Source organism: Cherax quadricarinatus, chromosome 5, assembly GCF_038502225.1.
Source record: "Cherax quadricarinatus isolate ZL_2023a chromosome 5, ASM3850222v1, whole genome shotgun sequence".
Lineage (NCBI taxonomy): Eukaryota > Metazoa > Arthropoda > Malacostraca > Decapoda > Parastacidae > Cherax > Cherax quadricarinatus.
In genome coordinates this window covers 36934450-36954203 of record NC_091296.1, presented here as the reverse complement: position 1 = coordinate 36954203, position 19754 = coordinate 36934450, and the positions used below count along the sequence as shown (strand labels likewise).

Sequence of the window (19754 nt, the reverse complement as noted above, 5' to 3'; positions counted from 1 at the left end):
AAGAGAGTTTTGGAAAGATCACTTCATCCTCAATTGTGTAAACATTATAGGTAAGGCTTGGGAGGAAGTGACTAAGAGGACCTTGAACTCTGCTTGGAAAAAACTGTGGCCAGAATGTGTAGACAAAAGAGATTTTGAAGGGTTTGAGGCTAACCCTGAGAATCCTATGCCAGTTGAGGAATCCATGGTGGCACTAGGGAAGTCCTTGGGGTTGGAGGTTAGTGGGGAGGATGTGGAAGAGTTGGTGGAGGAGGACAATGAAGAACTAACCACTGATGAGCTGCTAGATCATCTTCATCAGCATGAGGCCAGACCTGAGGAAACTGCTTCGGAGGAGGGGATAGAGAAATTGAAGAAGTTGCCTACTTCTAAGATTAAGGAAATCTGTACAATGTGGCTTAAAGTACAAACCTTTATGGATGAAAATCACCCTGACACAGCTACTGCAAGCCGTGTTGGCAACCTGTACACTGACAATGTTGTGAAACACTTTAGAAATGTCATAAAGGAACGGGAGGTACAGGCCTCTATTGACAGATATGTTGTGCGACAGAAGTCCAGTGACTCAAGCTGGTCCTAGTGGCATTAAAAGAACAAGGGAAGTAACCCCAGAAAAAGAGTTGCTACTTCAAGTCCTAATGGAAGTGGATTCCCCTTCTAAACAATAAGAAGATCCACACTCTCCCTTCCTCCCATCCTATCAATCATCACCAGATTTTCAATAAAGGTAAGTGTCATGTATTCTATTCTTAGTATAGTAGTAATTGTGCATGTCTTCTTCAGTTTGTGTGTATTAAAATTAATATTTCATGTGGTAAAATTTTTTTTTTTCAATACTTTAGGGTGTCGGGAACGGATTGATTTGATTTCCATTATTTCTTATGGGGAAAATTAACTTGATTAACGATTATTTCGATTAACGATGAGCTCTCAGGAACGGATTAATATCGCTGGTCGAGGGTCCACTGTAGAAGTAAGGAATGAACTTTCTGAGGTCAAATTAGAAGAAAAGGTAGTATAGCAAGTACAGGTCCTCCATCACAAATCCGGCATCAGTGGGACCTGTAGTGTGCCGGATTACTGAGTTTGCCGGATTACAGAGTGGTTAGGTTAGAATACACTTAATAAAATTAACCAACTTGACTTACACAAAGTTCATTGAACATCGGCAAAAATCGAATATTTCCGCTAATTTGAGCTCAATTTCAAGGTACTTTTCATCATGAAAGCAATCATATCTATTTCTGTAATATATCTTCCATTCTGTCAAATGAGACCAAAAAAAACGAAAATACAACCTTAAAAAACGTACAAAAATGTATCACAAAGAGGTGGCTAATGGCTGAGAAGTGAACTCCCTTATTTATCGTCTGTCTTTTTTTATTTTTGGTGTACGTTAAGAAGCATCTTTCCATCATACATTGCCCAGGTTTCAATGAGATAGCTCAACAAACAACTGAGAAAAAACAATATTTACCAAAAATCATGGCAAGCCCAAGCCAGGTACTGGAAATAAGTCACTTTATCTGACTTTTTTTGGGTTATCCTAGGTTCTCTATACATACACTGCTATGTATAATAATCTATGTAACTGTATTTGTGTATAGTGCCTGAATAAACTTACTTCTAGTCTGTCGACTGGGTACAAGAAACTGCCCATTCACCTATTTCAACTACCCAATAAAGTGGTCAGAAATTGGCAATTTGGCCAATTTCACAGATGCCAATTTCAAAATAGGGTCCAGAATAGACAATGCAGACATTCCTGGCACTAAAATAACATTTTTCTCTGTTCATTAGTCCAGGCCCCTCTTATATTACTCTTGCTTACCATTTGGAATTTTTATTCACACAAAAAATAGAAGATTTACTGTTATGCAGACTACTTCATTATTGTAATAATTGTATAAATAATGTCAACCTATTCTTGACTGCGTATTGGAATTTGGACTGGCAGGCGCACAGGTATTGGACGGTGACGTCATTTGTTTACTCGCTAAAGAATAGAAATTTTCTGCTACTGTGAGCGCAATTTCAAGGTACTTTCCATCATGAAAGCAATCACAATCATATCTATTTCTGTAATATATCTTCCATTCTATCAAATGAGACCGAAAAAACGAGAATATAACCATAAGAACCATACAAAAATATACCGCTAAGCGGCCGCTAATGGCTGAGAAGTGAACTCTGCTATTTATGGTCTGATTTCTTTCATTTTTGGTGTACATTAAAAAGTATCTTTCCATCATACATTGCCCAAGTTTCAATAAGATAACCCAACAAACAAATGAGAAAATAACAATAATAATAATAATTTACTACTTGTACATGTACATGGGATACAGACATAACTTACATCAGTGACATACTACTATATAGAAAGCCGCTTCTTATGCAGAGTATTTCAAGCAAATTTGGTCAGTGTCCCAGGATACCCACACCAGTCGACTAACACCCAGGTACCCATTTACTGATGGGTGAACATAGACAACAGGTGTAAAGAGACACGCCCAATGTTTCTACCCTGGCTGGGAATCGAATATTTACCAAAAATCATATATGGCTAACCCAAGCCAGGTACTAGAAATAAGCCACATTGTCTGACATTTTTGGGTTATCCTAGGTTCTCTACACATATGCTGCTATGTGTGGTAACCTGTTTAGAGAAAATAGCTTTTTTGTTTCAGGTTTATGGTGCAGTACGAGTGTATATCACAGTTAGCCCTGTGCTACACTCCGTTTTCTCTAATATAAGCCCAAAGACAGGGATAGGAGAATGGTGCGTGTATCTTGTATCCTCGTCATACCTCCGTCGAACTGCTCGGTATTACGCCAAATATTATTCATTCTGGAGTATTTAACACGTTTTATATTATTTATATGGTTTATTATGTCATATTAGAGCAACTGTGATAGGCAGTAAGCTTTAGTGTTGATATTAGCGTAATAATAAAGCATATTCTCCTGCATTACGAGACTGAGCTCATAGCAACTGACAGTGGCTTCAAAGCCACCTTATCTTTAATGGACAATGTACTGTGTAGGTGCTTTACACAGCAAAAAGCATTTCTTTTATTCATTGGAACCATGGCTAGCTCTAAAAGTAATCAGGTTATAACAATAAATGGAGAAAAAGAAATTAGAATGACTTATGCAGCAAGTAGCGCCACCAAACAGTACCAGCAGGTTGGTGTGGCGACCCTTGAAATTTGAAATTATGCCAGCCGAAATTAGTGCCAAATACAGTGGACCCCCGGTTAACGATATTTTTTCACTCCAGAAGTATGTTCAGGTGTCAGTACTGGTCGAATTTGTTCCCATAAGAAATATTGTGAAGTAGATTAGTCCATTTCAGACCCCCAAACATACACATACAAACGCACTTAAATATACATATACTTACATAAATATACTTACATAATTGGTCGCATTCGGAGGTAATCGTTATGTGGGGGTCCACTGTAACTGGAGGAACCGAATAACTGATTGCCAGATTTGTGATGGCGGACCTGTATATTGCGTTACATGGGAGCTGGAAGATGGATCTCGGGAGGATGAGTCAAGTCCCAGAATAAATGAGGGCAACAAAGTTGGTAGACAGCAACCACCCAGGGAAGTACTACCGTCCTGCCAGATGACTGTGAAACAGAAACCTGTAACTGTTTTGCATGATGGTAGGATTGCTGGTTTCTTTTTCTGTCTCATAAACACGCTAGATAACAAGGATATCTTGCTACTCCTACTTACACTTGGTCACACTTCACAGACACGCACATGCATATATATATACATACATCTAGGTTTTTCTCCTTTTTCTAAATAGCTCTTGTTCCTCTTTATTTCTTCTATTGTCCATGGGGAAGTGGAAAAGAATCTTTCCTCCGTAAGCCATGCGTGTCGTATGAGGCGACTAAAATGCCGGGAGCAATGGGCTAGTAACCCCTTCTCCTGTAGACATTTACTAAAAAAGAGAAGAAGAAAAACTTTATAAAACTGGGATGCTTAAATGTGCGTGGATGTAGTGCGGATGACAAGAAACAGATGATTGCTGATGTTATGAATGAAAAGAAGTTGGATGTCCTGGCCCTAAGCGAAACAAAGCTGAAGGGGGTAGGGGAGTTTCGGTGGGGGGAAATAAATGGGATTAAATCTGGAGTATCTGAGAGAGTTAGAGCAAAGGAAGGGGTAGCAGTAATGTTGAATGATCAGTTATGGAAGGAGAAAAGAGAATATGAATGTGTAAATTCAAGAATTATGTGGATTAAAGTAAAGGTTGGATGCGAGAAGTGGGTCATAATAAGCGTGTATGCACCTGGAGAAGAGAGGAATGCAGAGGAGAGAGAGAGATTTTGGGAGATGTTAAGTGAATGTATAGGAGCCTTTGAACCAAGTGAGAGAGTAATTGTGGTAGGGGACCTGAATGCTAAAGTAGGAGAAACTTTTAGAGAGGGTGTGGTAGGTAAGTCTGGGGTGCCAGGTGTAAATGATAATGGGAGCCCTCCTCTTCAAGGGGGGCTCCTTGGCGTGGTGAAGAGGCTCTTGGTCTGAGGAATTAGCCCTGTCGGTCTTCTTCCTCAGACCGAACCTAATTACCCCCCATTCTCCCCTCCCCTATCCCATCCTCCCCTTTTTCCATTCCTCCTCCTCCTCCTCACCCCTCCCTTTTGCCCTTCCTCTTTTTAGCCTTCGTGATTTCTCCCACAGGCGCGCTAGTTCCTAGGTAGGGGACAGGACACCGGGGTCCATCCCATTCCGTTGAGGTTTCTTGGCGGTGGCGTAGTTTGCCGTGGAATCTGGATTGCCTAGGGATGTCCCGATCCCTCTCCGGTATCCCGGAGTAGCTTTGGGTGTCTTTTGGGCGACGGGTGTATCTCTGGAAGCCACCTTTCGGATTCCGGGGGTGGTGGCTGAAGGAGGTATGCTTTGTGGCGGATATCCGGCCGCCCTCTCTTTTGTCCACCGAGGTAGCTCGGCAGATGTGAGGTTGCTATCCCAGATTGCTGGTTTACTGGCATGAAGGGTAGGGTATGGCACGGGTTCCATGCTGCATCTGCGCTACTAGCGGTGTCGAGTCCTCTTGGGCGCGGAGGGAGATTTCTGGCCCTTTCATTCCTCCTAGGAACTATCCCTCCCCGGTCCCCCCTTTTTTTTTTCTTTTTTTTATTTTTATTTTCTTTTCTTCTTTCTTTTTTTTTCTTAAAAACAAAAAGAAAGAAGTAACCTAACCATGGCAGCCCTAGTCCATGAACCTGGTACCCCCGGGCCCCTTCTTGATACCGCACCCCGTTCTGACCCCGCCTCGTCTTTGGACCACTCTTCAGACATTCCTCATGCCTCTGTACCTATTGCCGGTGCTGTTTCCTCACCCGCTTCAGGTACTGAGGCCTCGACTGACTCCTTCGATTTATCAGACCTTCGCTCTCCTCTGACTATGCTTCCGGCCTCTCCCTCTACGGTGCGGCAATTTTCAAATCGCCGACCCGTTCCACGTCGGACCAACTCTGGTCCCACGCCTAAACGTCAACGACAATTACCTGCTGATGATACTTCTCCACCTTCACCTTCTCGTTCTTCTCAGAAACGATCGACACGTCCTTCACTACCTTTCCACGCTCAGTTTCAGACTGAACAGTGGACTAAATTCTTCACTTTACGACCAACTTCCTCTACTGCCTATCTTTCTGACCATAGTATTGGCAAGGCACTCCTACGCCATGTTGGTAAAGATATTTCTTTTCATGCTCTTAAGAGCGGTACGCGCATCATTACCGTACAGAATGCTACCCAGGCTCGTGAGCTCTCTCGTCTTTCCCATATAGATACTGTTCCTGTCACCCTTGAAAAACATCATTCCCTCAATTCTTGTAGTGGTACCGTTATTCTGCCCCATACCATAGTTCAACAAAATTTCCAGACATGTGGCACCGACATTCTAGAACAGCTGGAACTCCAAGATCTCCCAATCCTCAAGGTAGACACTTACGTTCTTCCTGCCCGTGGGCGGAGACGATACCCTAGCAATGTGGCTCGTTTAACTTTTGACAGCCGAGAACTCCCATCCTCCGTTTATATAGCAGGACATCGGTTACAAGTTCGAAAGGTGATCCCTACACCACAACAGTGTAGAAATTGCTGGCGATTTGGCCATCCAGCGAAATATTGCAGATCTATCGCCGAATGCCCAGTCTGTGGTGCCGATGACCATTCTAATACGTCTTGCAATCGATCTCCCTCTTGCCTTAACTGTCATGAGGCTCACCCTTCGTACTCTCGCCGTTGTCAGGTCTATTTAAACGAGCGGGAAATCCGTTACCTCAAAGAGACAGAAGGTCTCCCTTATGCCATGGCAGTTTCTCATCTCCGCCTCCAAGGGAGACTCCCACGTGTTTCTTATTCCCGTGTTTCAAAACGTCCCCCCACTTCTGGTATCCCATCTTCTACACCCACCTCTGTGGTTACCTCTCCCATAATCACTCCTGTATCTAATCCTTTTGCTGTCCTCGGCTCAGACGTCCCTACTTCAACGCCTCAGTCTAATCTCGCTTCTTCGAGTTCTCTCTTACAAGCCTCAGTATCAACGAGACCTCGTACGACACCTCTTCCCAATCGTCCCTCTACTTCTCAAAAGTCAAAAAAAGGTCCGGTAACACCTCCTACCCATCTTCCACCTCCTCATTTTACCCTCCCTGTCTCTGTCCCTAGTTCTTCCCCTCTCACTGGCTCAGTTACAAGTGCAGAGGTTCACCCTCCTCCTCGTAATGTACCTTCCTCCCCTGTTCCCTCCCAAGTTTCTTCCTCTTCTGCCACCTCCCAGGTTCCTGTCTCTTCTGTCCCCTGCCACGCTTCTCCAGTTCCCTCCACCCTTTCGCCCCCCCCTACCTTGGTACAGTCCAATACAGTTCCAATCTTTACTCATCCTCCCCCTACCATTCCCAATATTGTCTCCCATACGACATCTCTGAATTCCGAAACACTTGAAGCAATCTCTGAATATATTGCAGAGACCAAACCATCAATGGACACTGATCCACCTTCCGCTCTTTCTCTCTCCTCTGCTCCATCTGCGCAACTCCTTTCTTCACAGCGCACCGTTCCTTCGCTGCTTGAACATTTTCCACTGCCTCCGCATGTGGACTTTTCTAACCCTTCTAGTCCGTAGGAACCCTTACCTGCGGATTTCAAGTATCTTTATCATTGCCAATCATGGCCTTTTTACAGTGGAATATACGCGGCCTCAGGGGTAATCGGGGTGAGCTTCAGATGTTACTCTCCCAGTTTGCCCCTGTTGGTGTTTGCTTACAGGAACCAAAATTACACTCTGCTGTTATTTCTCACATCTCAGGCTATAATTTATTGTATTCTTCAGATCCTTTTCCTGATGGGACCTTTAATGAAAGTGCCCTTCTTCTCCGCACTGATATTCCGTACCATCAGCTATTTATTCATACTTCGCTGCATTACACAGCAGCCCGTATCCACTTACATAGGTGGTATACGCTCTGTTCTTTATATCTCTCTCCTTCTCGGGCATTATCTATTCCGGATTTTGCCTTCCTTGTTTCGTCATTACCGCCACCGATTCTGTTACTTGGTGATTTTAATGCCCACCATTTCCTCTGGGGAGGGTCTCACTGTGATTCCCGTGGAATTCAGTTAGAGGCTTTTCTTGCCACCCACCCCCTCCATGTTTTAAATACAGGTACTCACACCCATTTTGATCCTCGGACTCATACTCTCTCTTGCATCGATCTCTCAGTTTGCTCTTCCTCCGCCGCATTAGACTTTACTTGGTCTGTTCTCCCGGACTTACATGACAGTGATCATTTCCCAATCATTCTTACTTCCCCTTCATATTCGCCACCTCTTCGCACCCCACGCTGGCAATTTAATCGGGCAAATTGGAACCTTTACTCACACCTGACTGTTTTTAAAGAGGTTCCTTCTTCGTCCTCCATCGATGAGCTTTTACACCTCTTCTCGTCCTCCGTTTTCACCGCAGCTTCTCATTCTATACCCCAAACTTCGGGCAGGCATTCTCAGAAATGCGTGCCTTGGTGGTCTCCTGCTTGTGCTCGTGCAGTACGTTTGAAACGCGCTGCATGGGGCAGGTACCGGTACAATAGAACCACAGAGCGACTCCTTGATTTTAAACAGAAGCGTGCGATCGCTCGCCGTGTCATCCGTGACGCTAAACGCACTTGCTGGCGAGATTATGTCTCCACCATCACCTCTGCTTCCTCTATGAGTGCAGTCTGGAAAAAAGTACGAAAACTGAGTGGTAAATATTCTCCTGACCCGGCTCCTGTTCTGCGGGTTGCCGGTGTTGATATAGCAAACCCACTAGATGTTGCCAATGAAATTGGCAATCATCTGGTCCGTATTTCTCAGGGACTCCATCTATGCCCCTCATTTCTTTCCTCAAAGTCTGCCAGAGAGTTAGCACCCTTGGACTTTTCTTCTCTCAGAGAAGAACAGTATAATGTGCCTTTTACACTTCAAGAACTGGAGGCAACACTCTCAGCTTGTCGATCATCGGCAGCTGGGCCCGACGACATTCATATTCGTATGCTACAACATTTACATCAGTCAGCCCTTGCAGTCCTATTACGCCTTTACAATCTTATTTGGTCACAAGGAGTTCTTCCACAGCTGTGGAAATCCGCCATTGTTCTCCCTTTCCGCAAACCAGGCACTACGGGACATGAAACCTCCCACTATCGTCCCATTGCTCTTACCAGTGCAGTTTGCAAAGTAATGGAACGTCTAGTAAATAGACGTTTAGTGTGGTATTTAGAGACACACAACAGTCTCTCCACTCGTCAATATGGCTTTCGTAAGGGACGTTCTACCATAGACCCCTTACTGCGCTTGGATACGTATGTTCGTAATGCCTTTGCGAATAACCACTCAGTTATTGCCATATTTTTTGACCTTGAGAAGGCATATGACACAACTTGGAGGTATAATATTTTAGCCCAAGCCCACTCCTTAGGCCTTCGAGGCAATCTACCATCCTTCCTTAAGAACTTTTTAACTGACAGGCATTTCCGTGTTCGGGTTAATAATGTGCTCTCCCCGGACTTTGTCCAAGCTGAAGGTGTCCCCCAGGGATGTGTTCTGAGCACAACACTTTTTCTCCTTGCTATTAATGATTTGGCCTCTAGTCTTCCATCAAATATTTGGTCATCACTCTATGTTGATGACTTCGCTATTGCCTGTGCAGGCGCTGACTGTCACCTCCTTACAGTTTCTCTCCAGCATGCAGTCGACCGTGTTTCCAATTGGGCCACCACACATGGGTTTAAATTTTCCAGCACTAAAACCCACCAAATCACTTTCACTAGACGCTCTGTCATCTCTGATCATCCTTTGTACCTCTATGGCTCACGTATCCCTGAACGTGATAGTCAAGTTTCTGGGCCTCCTCTTTGATCGTAGGTTATCCTGGAAACCTCACATTACCTCTCTGAAGGCAACTTGTCACAGCCGGCTGAACCTTCTTAAAACCCTTGCTCATCTTTCGTGGGGAGCTGATCGTCGAACCCTCCTTCACCTACATTCCACCCTTATTTTATCGAAACTTGATTATGGTGACCAGATCTATTCAGCGGCATCTCCTGCTACTCTCTCTAGCCTTAACCCCATTCATCACCAAGGATTACGTTTATGCCTTGGTGCTTTTCGCTCTTCCCCTGTCGAAAGCCTCTATGCAGAAGCGAACGTTCCATCCTTATCCGATCGCCGTGATGCCCATTGCCTGCGCTACTATGTACGCTCTCATGATCTCCGCAATCCTTCCATTTATAGAATGGTCACTGATATTAGTAGACATTCTTTATTTGTTCGCCGCCCCTGCTTACTCCGTCCCTTCTCTCTTCGCCTTCATTCGCTCTTGTCTTCTCTTCAACTACCACCTTTCTATGTACATGTAGCATCTCACTTTTCCCTACCCCCCTGGGAAGTTCCAGCTGTTCGAGTCTGTTCTTTCTCCCTCCCTTGCTCGAAAGCCCAACTGTCTACGGTCGCTTCCCGCTCTCTTTTTCTTGACCACTTTCACTCTCATTCTCATGCCATTGCTGTGTACACAGATGGCTCTAAGTCTTCTGACGGCGTAGGATTCGCAGCAGTGTTTCCGGACAGCGTCGTACAAGGGCATTTACTATCTTCAGCTAGTATTTTTACTGCTGAATTATATGCCATCCTTACAGCACTTATCCGTATTGCATCTATGCCTGTGTCATCATTTGTGGTTGTCTCAGACTCCCTTAGTGCTTTACAGGCTATACAAAAATTTGATACACCTCACCCCTTAGTCCTCCGTATCCAACTTTGGCTACGCTGCATCTTTACTAAGCATAAAGATATTGTTTTTTGTTGGGTCCCTGGTCATGTTGACGTACAGGGCAATGAACAGGCAGACACTGCTGCGCGGTCAGCAGTACATGACCTACCAGTTTCTTATAGAGGTATTCCATGTACGGACTATTTTGCTGTAATATCTTCCCACCTTCACACCCGTTGGCAACAACGTTGGTCTACTATGCTCGGCAACAAACTTCAGTCTATTAAACCGAGTATAGGTTACTGGCCGTCTTCTTATCACCAGTGTCGAGGTTGGGAGACTACTCTCTCCCGTCTTCGCATTGGCCATACTCGTCTTACTCATGGATATCTCATGGAGAGGCGTCTTGCTCCTCTCTGTGAGAATTGCCAAGCTCCATTATCAGTCAGCCACATTCTGTTGGACTGCCCACTTTATCAACGAGCACGCAGAATTTACCTCTGTCGTCGTCTTCGCCCCGCTGCTCTCTCTTTACCTTCCCTTCTCGCTGATGGACCCACCTTTCATCCGGACTCTCTCATTGACTTTTTGACAACGACTGACTTACTTCACAAATTCTGATACTTTCAGCCCTTTCTACTTGTATCTCTTGCTACCCTCTACCCCCGTACTATCCCCTGCCCCGCTGTTTTCTGTAACCTGCTGATCATCCCCCCTCCCTTCTGCCATCCAATTCCCTTGCTTCCTTCCCTACCCTGCAGCGCTGTATAGCCCTTGTGGCTTAGCGCTTCTTTTTGATTATAATAATAATAATAATAATGGGAGCCCTTTGATTGAACTTTGTATAGAAAGGGGTTTAGTTATAGGTAATACATATTTTAAGAAAAAGAGGATAAATAAGTATACAAGATATGATGTAGGGCGAAATGACAGTAGTTTGTTGGATTATGTATTGGTAGATAAAAGACTGTTGAGTAGACTTCAGGATGTACATGTTTATAGAGGGGCCACAGATATATCAGATCACTTTCTAGTTGTAGCTACACTGAGAGTAAAAGGTAGATGGGATACAAGGAGAATAGAAGCATCAGGGAAGAGAGAGGTGAAGGTTTATAAACTAAAAGAGGAGGCAGTTAGGGTAAGATATAAACAGCTATTGGAGGATAGATGGGCTAATGAGAGCATAGGCAATGGGGTCGAAGAGGTATGGGGTAGGTTTAAAAATGTAGTGTTAGAGTGTTCAGCAGAAGTTTGTGGTTACAGGAAAGTGGGTGCGGGAGGGAAGAGGAGCGATTGGTGGAATGATGATGTGAAGAGAGTAGTAAGGGAGAAAAAGTTAGCATATGAGAAGTTTTTACAAAGTAGAAGTGATGCAAGGAGGGAAGAGTATATGGAGAAAAAGAGAGAGGTTAAGAGAGTGGTGAAGCAATGTAAAAAGAGAGCAAATGAAAGAGTGGGTGAGATGTTATCAACAAATTTTGTTGAAAATAAGAAAAAGTTTTGGAGTGAGATTAATAAGTTAAGAAAGCCTAAAGAACAAATGGATTTGTCAGTTAAAAATAGGAGAGGAGAGTTATTAAATGGAGAGTTAGAGGTATTGGGAAGATGGAGGGAATATTTTGAGGAATTGTTAAATGTTGATGAAGATAGGGAAGCTGTTATTTCGTGTATAGGGCAAGGAGGAACAACATCTTGTAGGAGTGAGGAAGAGCCAGTTGTGAGTGTGGGGGAAGTTCGTGAGGCAGTAGGTAAAATGAAAGGGGATAAGGCAGCTGGGATTGATGGGATAAAGATAGAAATGTTAAAAGCAGGTGGGGATATAGTTTTAGAGTGGTTGGTGCAATTATTTAATAAATGTATGGAAGAGGGTAAGGTACCTAGGGATTGGCAGAGAGCATGCATAGTTCCTTTGTATAAAGGCAAAGGGGATAAAAGAGAGTGCAAAAATTATAGGGGGATAAGTCTGTTGAGTATACCTGGCAAAGTGTATGGTAGAGTTATTATTGAAAGAATTAAAAGGAAGACGAAGAATAGGATAGCAGATGAACAAGGAGGCTTTAGGAAAGGTAGGGGGTGTGTGGACCAGGTGTTTACAGTGAAACATATAAGTGAACAGTACTTAGATAAGGCTAAAGAGGTCTTTGTGGCATTTATGGATTTGGAAAAGGCGTATGACAGGGTGGATAGGGGGGCAATGTGGCAGATGTTGCAGGTGTATGGTGTAGGAGGTAGGTTACTGAAAGCAGTGAAGAGTTTTTACGAGGATAGTGAGGCTCAAGTTATAGTATGTAGGAAAGAGGGAAATTATTTCCCAGTAAAAGTAGGCCTTAGACAAGGATGTGTGATGTCACCGTGGTTGTTTAATATATTTATAGATGGGGTTGTAAGAGAAGTAAATGCGAGGGTCTTGGCAAGAGGCGTGGAATTAAAAGATAAAGAATCACACATAAAGTGGGAGTTGTCACAGTTGCTCTTTGCTGATGACACTGTGCTCTTGGGAGATTCTGAAGAGAAGTTGCAGAGATTGGTGGATGAATTTGGTAGGGTGTGCAAAAGAAGAAAATTGAAAGTGAATACAGGAAAGAGTAAGGTTATGAGGATAACAAAAAGATTGGGTGATGAAAGATTGGATATCAGATTGGAGGGAGAGAGTATGGAGGAGGTGAATGTATTCAGATATTTGGGAGTGGACGTGTCAGCGGATGGGTCTATGAAAGATGAGGTGAATCATAGAATTGATGAGAGGAAAAGGGTGAGTGGTGCACTTAGAAGTCTGTGGAGACAAAGAACCTTGTCCTTGGAGGCAAAGAGGGGAATGTATGAGAGTATAGTTTTACCAACGCTCTTATATGGGTGTGAAGCATGGGTGATAAATGTTGCAGTGAGGAGAAGGCTGGAGGCAGTGGAGATGTCATGTCTGAGAGCAATGTGTGGTGTGAATATAATGCAGAGAATTCGCAGTTTGGAAGTTAGGAGGAGGTGCGGGATTACCAAAACTGTTGTCCAGAGGGCTGAGGAAGGGTTGTTGAGGTGGTTCGGACATGTGGAGAGAATGGAGCGAAACAGAATAACTTCAAGAGTGTGTCAGTCTGTAGTGGAAGGAAGGCGGGGTAGGGGTCGGCCTAGGAAAGGTTGGAGGGAGGGGGTAAAGGAGGTTTTGTGTGCAAGGGGCTTGGACTTCCAGCAGGCATGCGTGAGCATGTTTGATAGGAGTGAATGGAGACAAATGGTTTTTAATACTTGACGTGCTGTTGGAGTGTGAGCAAAGTAACATTTATGAAGGGGTTCAGGGAAACCGGCAGGCCGGACTTGAGTCCTAGAGATGGGAAGTACAGTGCCTGCACTCTGAAGGAGGGGTGTTAATGTTGCAGTTTAAAAACTGTAGTGTAAAGCACCCTTCTGGCAAGACAGTGATGGAGTGAATGATGGTGAAAGTTTTTCTTTTTTGGGCCACCCTGCCTTGGTGGGAATCGGCCAGTGTGATAATAAAAAAAATAATAAATAACAAAGTTTGGGGAAAACAGTTGAACTCCCAAATTTGGGGAAAAAAAATTAATTATCCGGTGTTTTTGCTGAAGTGCCTCCCACAAATAGTTTTGATTTGCGGGACCTCTAGGAACATAACTCAAAATTTGATGGTTTAAATACAGGTCTGCCATCACAAATCTGGCATCATTGGATCCTGTAATATGCCAGATTATTGAGTTTGCCAGATTACAGAGTGGTTAGGTTAGAATACACTTAATAAAGTTAACCAACTTGACTTACACAAGAAAGTTCATTAAACATCGGCAAAAATCGCACATTTCCACAACTTTTCATCGTGAAACCAATCAAAATCATATCTATTTCTGTAATATGTCTTCCATTCTATCAAATGAGACCAAAAAAAAATGAGAATACAACCATAAAAACCATATGAAAATATACTGCTAGGAGCAGCTAATGGCTGAGAAGTGAACTCCATTATTTATTATCCGATTTTTTTCATTTTTGGTGTATATTAAGAAGCATCTTTCCATCATACATTGCCCAAGTTTCAGTAAGATAGCCCAACAAACAAATGAGAAAAAATATTTACCAAAAATCATATATGGCAAGCCCAAGCCAGTTATTTTTTTTTTTTATTATCACACTGGCCAATTCCCACCAAGGCAGGGTGGCCCGAAAAAGAGGAACTTTCACCATCATTCACTCCATCACTGTCTTGCCAGAAGGGTGCTTTACACTACAGTTTTTAAACTGCAGCACTAACACCCCTCCTTCAGAGTGCAGGCACTGTACTTCCCATCTCCAGGACTCAAGTCCAGCCTGCCGGTTTCCCTGAACCCCTTCATAAATGTTACTTTGCTCACACTCCAACAGCACGTCAAGTATTAAAAACCATTTGTCTCCATTCACTCCTATCAAACACGCTCACGCATGCCTGTTGGAAGTCCAAGCCCCTCGCACACAAAACCTCCTTTACCCCCTCCCTCCAACCTTTCCTAGGCCGACCCCTACCCCGCCTTCCTTCCACTACAGACTGATACACTCTTGAAGTCACTCTGTTTCGCTCCATTCTCTCTACATGTCCGAACCACCTCAACAACCCTTCCTCAGCCCTCTGGACAACAGTTTTGGTAATCCCACACCTCCTCCTAACTTCGAAACTACGAATTCTCTGCATTACATTCACACCACACATTGCCCTCAGACATGACATCTCCACTGCCTCCAGCCTTCTCCTCGCTGCAACATTCATCACCCATGCTTCACACTCTTATAAGAGCGTTGGTAAAACTATACTCTCATACATTCCCCTCTTTGCCTCCAAGGACAAAGTTCTTTGTCTCCACAGACTCCTAAGTGCACCACTTACCCTTTTCCCCTCATCAATTCTATGATTCACCTCATCTTTCATAGACCCATCCGCTGACACGTCCACTCCCAAATATCTGAATACATTCACCTCCTCCATACTCTCTCCCTCCAATCTGATATCCAATCTTTCATCACCTAATCTTTTTGTTATCCTCATAACCTTACTCTTTCCTGTATTCACTTTTAATTTTCTTCTTTTGTACACCCTACCAAATTCATCCACCAATCTCTGCAACTTCTCTTCAGAATCTCCCAAGAGCACAGTGTCATCAGGAAAGAGCAACTGTGACAACTCCCACTTTATGTGTGATTCTTTATCTTTTAACTCCACGCCTCTTGCCAAGACCCTCGCATTTACTTCTCTTACAACCCCATCTATAAATATGTTAAACAACCACGGTGATATCACACATCCTTGTCTAAGGCCTACTTTTACTGGGAAATAATTTCCCTCTTTCCTACATACTCTAACTTGAGCCTCACTATCCTCGTAAAAACTCGTCACTGCTTTCAGTAACCTACCTCCTACACCATACACCTGCAACATCTGCCACATTGCCCCCCTATCCACCCTGTCATACACCTTTTCTAAATCCATAAATGGCACAAAGACCTCTTTAGCCTTATCTAAATACTGTTCACTTATATGTTTCACTTTAAACACCTGGTCCACACACCCCCTACCTTTCCTGAAGCCTCCTTGTTCATCTGCTATCCTATTCTCCGTCTTGTTCTTAATTCTTTCAATAATAACTCTACCATACACTTCACCAGGTATACTCAACAGACTTATCCCCCTATAATTTTTGCACTCTCTTTTATCCCCTTTGCCTTTATACAAAGGAACTATGCATGCTCTCTGCCAATCCCTAGGTACCATACCCTCTTCCATACATTTAAAAAATAATTGCACCAACCACTCCAAAACTATATTCCCACCTGCTTTTAACATTTCTATCTTTATCCCATCAATCCCAGCTGCCTTACCCCCTTTCATTTTACCTACTGCCTCACAAACTTCCCCCACACTCACAACTGGCTCTTCCTCACTCCTACAAGATGTTATTCCTCCTTGCCCTATACACAAAATCACAGCTTCCCTATCTTCATCAACATTTAACAATTCCTCAAAATATTCCCTCCATCTTCCCAATACCTCTAACTCTCCATTTAATAACTCTCCTCTCCTATTTTTAACTGACAAATCCATTTGTTCTCTAGGCTTTCTTAACTTGTTAATCTCACTCCAAAACTTTTTCTTATTTTCAACAAAATTTGTTGATAACATCTCACCCACTCTCTCATTTGCTCTCTTTTTACATTGCTTCACCACTCTCTTAACCTCTCTCTTTTTCTCCGTATACTCTTCCCTCCTTGCATCACTTCTACTTTGTAAAAACTTCTCATATGCTAACTTTTTCTCCCTTACTACTCTCTTTACATCATCATTCCACCAATCGCTCCTCTTCCCTTCTGCACCCACTTTCCTGTAACCACAAACTTCTGCTGAACACACTAACACTACATTTTTAAACCTACCCCATACCTCTTCGACCCCATTGCCTATGCTCTCATTAGCCCATCTATCCTCCAATAGCTGTTTATATCTTACCCTAACTGCCTCCTCTTTTAGTTTATAAACCTTCACCTCTCTCTTCCCTGATGCTTCTATTCTCCTTGTATCCCATCTACCTTTTACTCTCAGTGTAGCTACAACTAGGAAGTGATCTGATATATCTGTGGCCCCTCTATAAACGTGTACATCCTGAAGTCTACTCAACAGTCTTTTATCTACCAATACATAATCCAACAAACTACTGTCATTTCGCCCTACATCATATCTTGTATACTTATTTATCCTCTTTTTCTTAAAATATGTATTACCTATAACTAAACTCCAGATTTAATCCCATTTATTTCCCCCCACCGAAACTCCCCTACCCCCTTCAGCTTTGTTTCGCTTAGGGCCAGGACATCCAACTTCTTTTCATTCATAACAATAACAATCATCTGTTTCTTGTCATCCGCACTACATCCATGCACATTCAAGCATCCCAGTTTTATAAAGTTTTTCTTCTCTTTTTTAGTAAATGTTTACAGGAGAAGGGGTTACTAGCCCTTTGCTCCCGGCATTTTAGTCGCCTCATACGACACGCATGGCTTACGGAGGAAAGATTCTTTTCCACTTCCCCATGGACAATAGAAGAAATAAAGAGGAACAAGAGCTATTTAGAAAAAGGAGAAAAACCTAGATGTATGTATATATATATGCATGTGCGTGTCTGTGAAGTGTGACCAAGTGTAAGTAGGAGTAGCAAGATATCCTTGTTATCTAGCGTGTTTATGAGACAGAAAAAGAAACCAGCAATCCTACCATCATGCAAAACAGTTACAGGTTTCTGTTTCACAGTCATCTGGCAGGACAGTAGTACTTCCCTGTGTAGTTGCTGTCTACCAACCTACTACCTACTAGCCAGTTACAGGAAATAAATCACTTTCTCTGACTTTTTTGTGTTATCATCGGTTCTCTATACATACGCTGTTATGTATGATAATCTATGTAACTGTATTTGTGTATACCTAAATAAACTTACTTCTATTCTGTTAAGTGAGTACGAGAAACTGCCCGTTCGCCTCTTTCAACTACCCAATAAAGTGGTCAGAAATTGACAATTTGGCCAATTTCACACAAATTTCAAAAGATGCCAGTTTCAAAATAGGGTCCAGAATAAACATTGCAGACATTATTGGACGGTGATGTCATTTGTTTACTCTTGAACATCAACAAAGAATTGAACATTTCCGCTACTTTGAGCTCAGTTTTAAGGTACTTTTCGTTGTGAAAACAATCAGAATCATATCTGTTTCTGTAATATATCTTCCATTCTATCAAATGAGACAAAAAAATGAGAATACAACCATAAAAACCATTCGAAAATATACCACTAAGGGGGGCTAATGACTGAGAAGTGAACCCCCTTATTTATGGTTCGATTTCATTTTTGGTGTATGTTAAGAATCATCTTTCCATCATACATTGCCCAAGTTTAAATAAGATAGTCCAACAAACAACTGAGAGAAAAAATAATAATACTGATAATAATAATAATATCTTTATTTACTACAAGTACATGTATATGGTATACAGGCCTAGCTGACATCAGTGACATACTACTATATAGAAAGCCCCTTGTTATGCTAAGCATTTCAGGCAAATTAGGTCAGTGTCCCAGGATAAGACCCAGATCAGTCCACTAACACTCAGGTACCCATTTACTGATGGGTGAACATAGACAACGGATGTAAACAAACATGCCCAATGTTTCTACCCTGACTAGGAATCGAATATTTACCAAAAATCACATATGGCTAGCCCAAACCAGGTACTAGAAATAAGCCACTTTGTCTGACTTTTTTGGGTTATCCTAGGTTCTCTACACATATGTTGCTATGTATGATAATCTCTGTAGAGAAAATAGCTTTTTTGTTTCAGTTTTATGGTGCAGTATGAGTGTATATCACAGTTAGCCATGTGCTATACTCCGTTTTCTCTAATATAAGCCCCCAAAACAGGGATAGGAGAATGGTACTTGTATCCCATATCCTTTACATATTTCTGTCGAACTGTTCGGTATTATGCCAGATATTATTAATTCTGGAGTATTTAACCATTTGACTGTCACAACCCCAAATCCTGAAGTGTCTCCTGGTGACGAAGAATATTAAAGAAAAAAAATAATTTTTTCTTATGAAAATGTTAAAATTATTTTTCTAATTGTTTTAAGCCCCAAAACAAATTTTTGCGATCAGTACTTATGGAGATATAGAGGAGTAAAGTTGGCAGAAAATGAGCCACATATGGCAACAGCCATGAATGCCACTCACCCGGTAAACTTTGGTTTACTTGCATTCCAAGGTTTCTTGTTTTTTCATTATTTTATTTTTTCACATAACTTATTTGGCCTGTGAATCCAAAGTAATGTGCAATGTACATATATACACTCACTATATACAGCACAATAAGTGCATAAACATAATTATCAGTATATTGTTTAAAAAACTTGTTTACACAAACAATACAAAAAAAAATTTTATTACTGTTGTTCTGTAACATATATATAAATGTACAGTCACTGGACATGTTCCTAGAAGTTCTGCAGCTTATGAACTCTTTGAATCGTGGTTTCATACACAGTGGTGTTTTACACTCCTCACACATAAAACGAGTGTTTTTTTTATGTGCACAGACAAAACACCTGTCTGAGCAGTTTTCTTCATAGTAATAGCAAACAGTTGTGTTAGGTAGTTTTTTTTTTTTTTTTCAACAAGTCGGCCTTCTCCCACCGAGGCCGGGTGACCCAAAAAATAAAGAAAATCCCCAAAAAGAAAATACTTTCATCATCATTCAGCACTTTCACCACACTCACACATTATCACTGTTTTTGCAGAGGTGCTCAGAATACAACAGTTTAGAAGCATACACATATAAAGATACACAACATATCCCTCCAAACTGCCAATATCCCAAACCCCTCCTTTAAAGTGCAGGCATTGTACTTCCCATTTCCAGGACTCAAGTCCGACTATATGAAAATAACCGGTTTCC

The 19754-nt window shown here is 42.4% G+C and overlaps 1 protein-coding gene across 1 annotated transcript in view; it reads left to right on the top strand.

Annotated features, from left to right (window-relative positions):
- The window catches only part of SamDC (S-adenosylmethionine decarboxylase), a 123708-nt gene that overhangs the window by 76767 nt on the left and 27187 nt on the right, over window positions 1-19754 (top strand). The window lies entirely within an intron of this gene.